The sequence below is a fragment of the Salvelinus sp. IW2-2015 genome, unplaced genomic scaffold, assembly GCF_002910315.2.
Source record: "Salvelinus sp. IW2-2015 unplaced genomic scaffold, ASM291031v2 Un_scaffold3216, whole genome shotgun sequence".
In the NCBI taxonomy this organism is placed as follows: domain Eukaryota; kingdom Metazoa; phylum Chordata; class Actinopteri; order Salmoniformes; family Salmonidae; genus Salvelinus; species Salvelinus sp. IW2-2015.
In genome coordinates this window covers 51,884-58,553 of record NW_019944503.1, presented here as the reverse complement: position 1 = coordinate 58,553, position 6,670 = coordinate 51,884, and the positions used below count along the sequence as shown (strand labels likewise).

General features: G+C 47.7%; 1 pseudogene; it reads left to right on the top strand.

Annotated features, from left to right (window-relative positions):
* The first annotated feature begins 1,425 nt into the window (after positions 1-1,425).
* Positions 1,426-6,670, top strand: part of LOC112075523 (CTTNBP2 N-terminal-like protein) — a 9,640-nt pseudogene continuing 4,395 nt past the window's right edge.

Below are 6,670 nucleotides of genomic sequence, written 5' to 3'. Positions count from 1 at the left end.
AGTGTGGCTTGATTGGGTTGTGTTTCAGAGGATGCATGTCTCTCCCGAGCCTGTATAGGAGTTGTAACGATGAGACAAGACAGTAACTACTAACAATTGGATACCATGAAATTGGGGGGTAAAAATATATATATAKTACATTTGTGTATATTTCATTAGCTTTTTTACAAGGCAACAAGGCAAGGCAACAAGGCAAGTCAGTTAAGAACAAATTATTATTCACAATGACGGCCTACCCCTGGCCAATCCCGGACGACACTGGGCCAATTGTGCGCCGCCCTATGGGACTCCCAATCATATTCCTCCCCTCCCTCTTTCTCCCTCTCTGCTCTCTATCCTCCTATTCCTCCACCTCCCTCTTTCCTCTCTCTCTCTCTCTCTCTCTCTGCTCTCTGTCCTCCTATTCCTCCACTCCCTCTTCTCTCTCTCTATCCTCCTATTCCTCCTATTCCTCCCTCTCTCTGTCTCTGCTCTCTTCTCTTTAATGAAAGTGGAGCGAGGCGCGGGTCCCCTGCTGTAAGGAGATAAATCTACAATAGATGATGGGCCAAATAGTTAAGTATACCAGACAGCAACCAGGGCCACATAGTTAGTTTACCAGACAGCAACAGGGCCACATAGTTAAGTATACCAGACAGCATGCAGGGCCACATAGTTAAGTTTACCAGACAGCACCAGGGCAGATAGTTGAGTATACCAGACAGCAAACCAGGGCCACATAGTTAAGTTTACCAGACAGCAACCAGGGCCAGATAGTTGAGTATACCAGACAGCAACCAGGGCCACATAGTTGAGTATACCAGACAGCAACCAGGGCCACATAGTTAAGTATACCAGACAGCATCCAGGGCCACATAGTTAAGTTTACCAGACAGCAACCAGGGCCAGATAGTTGAGTATACAGACAGCAACCAGGGCCACATAGTTAAGTATACCAGACAGCAACCAGGGCCATATAGTTAAGTATACCAGACAGCATCCAGGGCCATAATAGTTAAGTATACCAGACAGCATCCAGGGCCATTAGTTAAGTGTACCAGAAGCATCCAGGGCCATATAGTTAGTATACCAGAGCAGCAACCAGGGCCATATAGTTAAGTATACCCAGACAGCATCCAGGGCCATATAGTTAAGTATACCAGACAGCATCCAGGGCCATATAGTTAAGTGTACCAGACAGCATCCAGGGCCATATAGTTAAGTATACCAGACAGCAGCCAGGGCCATAATAGTTAAGTATCCAGACAGCATCCAGGGCCACATAGTTAAGTATACCAGACACATCCAGGGCCACATAGTTTAAGTATACCAGACAGCACCAGGGCCATATAGTTAGTATACCAGACAGCAACCAGGCCATATAGTTAAGATACCCAGTGGGGTTCTAGCTTGTATGGCTTCCTGGTGGTGTGTAAAATGAGTACGATGGGAGACAGAGTGCTGGTTTTAAGTGCATGGCGCAGCGGTGTTTACTTGGCAAAGGACCACAGGAGGAGGCAGGTAGCTGGGTCCAGGGGCAGGCAGAAGGTCATACACAGAAATCAAAAATGCAACAGTACAGGCAGGGAAAAGGCTAGTAATGTAGTCAGGGAGATCAGGCAGAGGTTGACGACAGGAAATCTGATAGGCAAAAGTACAGGCAGGGAATAGGCAAAAATAAGTTGTTAGTGAGGATGGCCAAAAACTACGAATACACGGGGGACTAATATGGAAATAATCAAAGCTTCCAAATAGAATGTGTAAAAAGAAAAATCCTCACAATGATCGGGGTGCAAAGAACTGAACTAAATAGTGTGTGATATGACATACAGGTGTGTGAACAGGTGATCAGAATTCAGGTAATTGGGATCTGGAGAGTGAGCTGTGTTCAGGGGATCTATTGTGTTTGAGAGTGTGAGCTGGAAAGTGGCTGGAAAGTGAGCTGCGTTCAGGGATCTTATGTGTTTGAGAGTGTGAGTTGGAAGCAGACGCTTCTGTGTGTGTGTGTGTGTGTGTGTGTGGTGTGTGTGTGTGTGTGTGTGTGTGTGTGTGTGTGTGTGTGTGTGTGTGTGTGTGTGTGTGTGTGTGTGGTGTGTGTGGTGTGTGTGTGTGTGTGTGTGGTGTGTGGTGTGTGTTTGTGTGCGCGTGGGTGCGTGCGTGCGTGCGTGCGTGCGTGTGTAGACGCAGCTAATTAGCCTAGCAGCCAGTTTACGTACAGTAACTCAAAGAACACTTGAAATGGTTGAGGTATTGTTGTGTTTTGTGGGACAGGCCTGTTACAATATGTGTCTGTGTATATCCAGCATTAAGTGAGTGGTGTATGTAGCAGTGTGTCCGAGTTGTTTAAATCATTGTACTGTATGCGCACACGTACGTGAAATCACAGTGGTGCCGTGTGTGTTATTCTTGGCAGTAGTAGTGGTGGGGACCATGCTATCTCCTTTCCACACTATGTTTCCTGTTCAGACATGCACTCTCACAAAGGGGTGGAGTACTTCATAATGTAGCTGAGTCAGCTTTTCAAACTTTAACTTTTTGTCCTCTTTAGCCCAGAGCTAGAAACATTAGGAGGCCCCATAGCCCTTGGCTAGGCTCTGCTCCATCTACTATTTATTTAACTAGGCAAGTCAGTTAAGAACAAATTCTTATTTACAATGACAGCCTAGGAACAGTGGGTTAACTGCCTTGTTCAGGGGGAGAACAACAGATTTTTACCTTGACAGCTCGGGATTTGATATAGCAACCTTTCGGTTACTAGCCCAACACTCTAACCACTAGGCTACCTGCCGCCCCTAAAGCCTAAAGCCTCCACTATCTCTCGCACAGCCCTGGGCCACAGGCTCTGCTGGGAATACAGCACTGGGCCTGACTGTCTGCTCAGAGTAAAGAAAGGTCTACCTCAATGCTAACCAGACTGCATGCATACATACATTATGAAACATGTCCAGTCCACTGTGAATTGATATGCTGCTCTATACTGACTGTCCCATCCTGCGTGTGTGTGTGTGTGTGTGTGTGTGTGTGGTGTGGTGTGTGTGTGTGTGTGTGTGTGTGTGTGTGTTGTGTGTGTGTGTGTGTGTGTGTGTGTGTTGTGTGTGTGTGTGTGTGTGTGTGTGTGTGTGTGTGTGTGGTGTGTGGTGTGTGTGTTTCCAGGCCCAGCACAGGGACTCGTTCGTCCAGGAGCGCTATGGCCAGTATGACCTCAGTGACCCCTTCCTGGCCCTGCAGCGGGATAGCCAGACCATGGATGACTGGTCCCCTTCAGACCCCCAGGGCAGCGTGGTGGGGCCCAACCCTCTGGCTGTGCTGAAGCTGGTCATGGCCCACTGCAAAAGGATGCAGGAGAGGATGATGGGACAGCTGGCAGCCGCAGAGAGCAGACACAGGAGGGTAAGGGCGTTCTTACACACACCCTCTCTCCCAGACCAGTGTGTGTGTTGTGTGTGTGTGTGTGTGTGTGTGTGTGGTGTGTGTGTGTGTGTGTGTGTGTGTGTGTGTGTGTTGTGTGTGGTGTGTGTGTGCGTGTGCGTGTGCGTGCGTGTGCGTGAGAGAGGATAATGCTGCCCAGCCCCAGTCTTTGTTCCCGGCTGTGGTTGGGTGCTGGAGCTGGCACTCAGGCTGACACAATGAGCCTGTTGTCTCTTCTCCAGATTTCCAACACACCGGAAGGACAGGCATACTGTAGCCACACCCAGCCCAGAGAGAGAGAGAGATGGACCCACGTGTGGCCCTCTATGTTACAGAGAGCTAGTAGTCTACCGGGAGTAAGGGGGGGAGGGGGAGACCCCACAGAGCCTCAGGACAGCAGCACAATTAGACCCAACCAAATCATGAGAAAACAAAAAGAGATTACTTGACACATTGGAAAGAATTAACAGAAAAAACTGAGCAAACTAGAATGGTATTTGGTCCTAACAGAGAGTACACAGTGGCAGACTGTATTATTTTGAAACTTTTGTGTGTGTAATGTTTACTGTTCATTTCTGATTGTTTATTTCACCTTTGTTTATTATCTATTTCACTTGCTTTAGCTATGTGGCCAATAAAGCCCTTGTGAATTGAATTGAATTGGAATTGAGAGAGAGAGAGAGAGGGAGAGAGGGAGAGAGGGAGAGAGGGAGAGAGAGAGAGAGAGAGAGAGAGAGAGAGAGAGAGAGAGAGAGAGGAGAGAGAGAGAGAGAGAGAGAGAAGAGACAGACAGACAGACAGACAGACAGACAGACAGACAGACAGACAGACAGACAGACAGACAGACAGACAGACAGGACAGACAGAAGACAGACAGACAGACAGAGACAGAGAGGAGGAGTTTGATTAATGGTGTTTTTCACTGGGTGAAAGTTGATCGTAATGGTGTTTTGCACTGGGTGAAAGTTGATTGCATTGGTTTTGGAACCAGGCTGCCTCCGGGTGTGAGCCAGGTACCCCGTTCAAAGCCCAAGGCCAAGTCGTCTCAAAACAAAGTGACGTAGCATAATTGAATCCGCCCAATGTGTTATTTTTTGTGATCTGTGATCTGATTGGTCCTCCACTGTTTGATTGGCAGGTGATTGCAGATCTGGAGGAGGAGAAGCACCGACGCACTAGAGTCGGCGCAGGATGATGATGTCACCGTCATGCTGGAGAAGGAGAGGGGAAACTACTGCACCAGGTGGTGTGTGTGTGTGTGTGTGTGTGTGTGTGTGTGTGTGTGTGTGTGTGTGTGTGTGTGTGTGTGTGTGTGTGTGTGTGTGTGTGTGTGTGTGTGTGTGTGTGTGTGTGTGTGTGTGTGTGTGTGTGTGTGTGTGTGTGTGTGTGTGTCTAAGACAAAATCAGAGTAAGAAGAGGGACTGTTGAACATCAGGCGAAGAATCTTTGACAGACAAGCACGTCTGTGTCTGTGAACACACTCTCCTCCCACCTCTCTCCTCCTCTCCCTTCTCTGTGTCCCCATGGCCCCCACACTACTAGCTGATTGAAGTCCCTGTGAGTAGCCTCAGTTCTCTCTGACTGGGGTCTATTGTGTATCTCAGTGGGGTTGAGGAGTCTAGGCCGACACACAGCACACAACACAGACACAACAACACACACACAGGCTGGGCGGCTCCATAGGAAACAAGGAGGAAGAGGCTATTGTTCAGCTGACCGCAGCCCGGGGCCCAGGAAAGCTGAGATAATGACTGTCCCTGACCAATCAAGGTCTCACACACACACACACACACACACACACACACACACACACACACACCACACACACACACACACACACCACACACACACACACCACACACACACACACACACACACACACACACACACCCTTACATAAATAGAGGCTTCCTGAGGGGTCCCTCTCTGTGTGTGTGTGTGTGTGTGTGTGTGTGTGTGTGTGTGTGTGTGTGTGTGTGTGTGTGTGTGTGTGTGTGTGTGTGGTGTGTGTGTGTGTGTGTGTGTGTGTGTGTGTGGTGTGTGTGTGTGTGTGTGTGTGGTGTGTGTGTGGTGTGTGTGTGTTTGTACAAGTACTGTGTTGATGTTTTCCTGCCTCTGTTTCTGTAGAATCTGCAATGTTCCCAACGGAGTCTGTGATGTTTTTTCATTAACTTTTCATATTACACTCTAATGATTGATTCTGATATGAACGTCACTTGAACAGCACATGGCACTTTCAGAACAGTTGTTTTGGGATGATCCAATTTGCGTTTTCTTTAAAAGCTTACCCTTACCCCTTTTTCAGTAGAAAAAGACAGAAATATAAAGTAAATATTTAATGTGGAATATAATGATGCAGGAGTACAGTCGTGGCCCAACATTTTGAGAATGACACAAATATACATTTTCACAAAGTCTGCTGCCTCAGTTTGTATGATGGCAATTTGCGTATACTCCAGAATGTTATGAAGAGTGATCAGATGAATTGCAATTAATTGCAAGTCCTCTTTGCCATGCAAATGAACTGAATCCCCAAAAACATTTTCACTGCATTTCAGTCTGCCACAAAAGGACCAGCTGAAATCATGTCAGTGATTCTCTCGTTAACACAGGTGTGAGTGTTGACGAGGACAAGGCTGGAGATCACTCTGTCATGCTGATTGAGTTCGAATAACAGACTGTGAGCTTCAAAAGGAGGGTGGTGCTTGGAATCATTGTTCTTCCTCTGTCAACCATGGTTATTTGCACAAAAAGGGTTTCACGGGCAAGGATATTGCTGCCAGTAAGATTGCACCTAAATCATCAATTTATCGTATCATCAAGAACTTCAAGAGAGGCGGTTCAATTGTTGTGAAGAAGGCTTCAGGGCGCCCAAGAAAGTCCAGCAAGCGCCAGGACCGTCTCCTAAAGTTGATTCAGCTGCAGGATCTGGGCACCACCAGTACAGAGCTTGCTCAGGAATGGCAGCAGGCAGGTGTGAGTGCATCTGCACGCACAGTGAGGCAAAGACTTTTGGAGGATGGCCTGGTGTCAGAAGGGCAGCAAAGAAGCCACTTCTCCCCAGGAAACATCAGGGACAGACTGATATTCTGCAAAAGGTACAGGGATTGGACTGCTGAGGACTGGGGTAAAGTCATTTTCTCTGATGAATCCCCTTTCCGATTGTTTGGGCATCCGGAAAAAAGCTTGTCCGGAGAAGACAAGGTGAGCGCTACCATCAGTCCTGTGTCATGCCAACAGTAAGCATCCTGAGACCATTCATGTGTGGGGTTGCTTCTCAGCT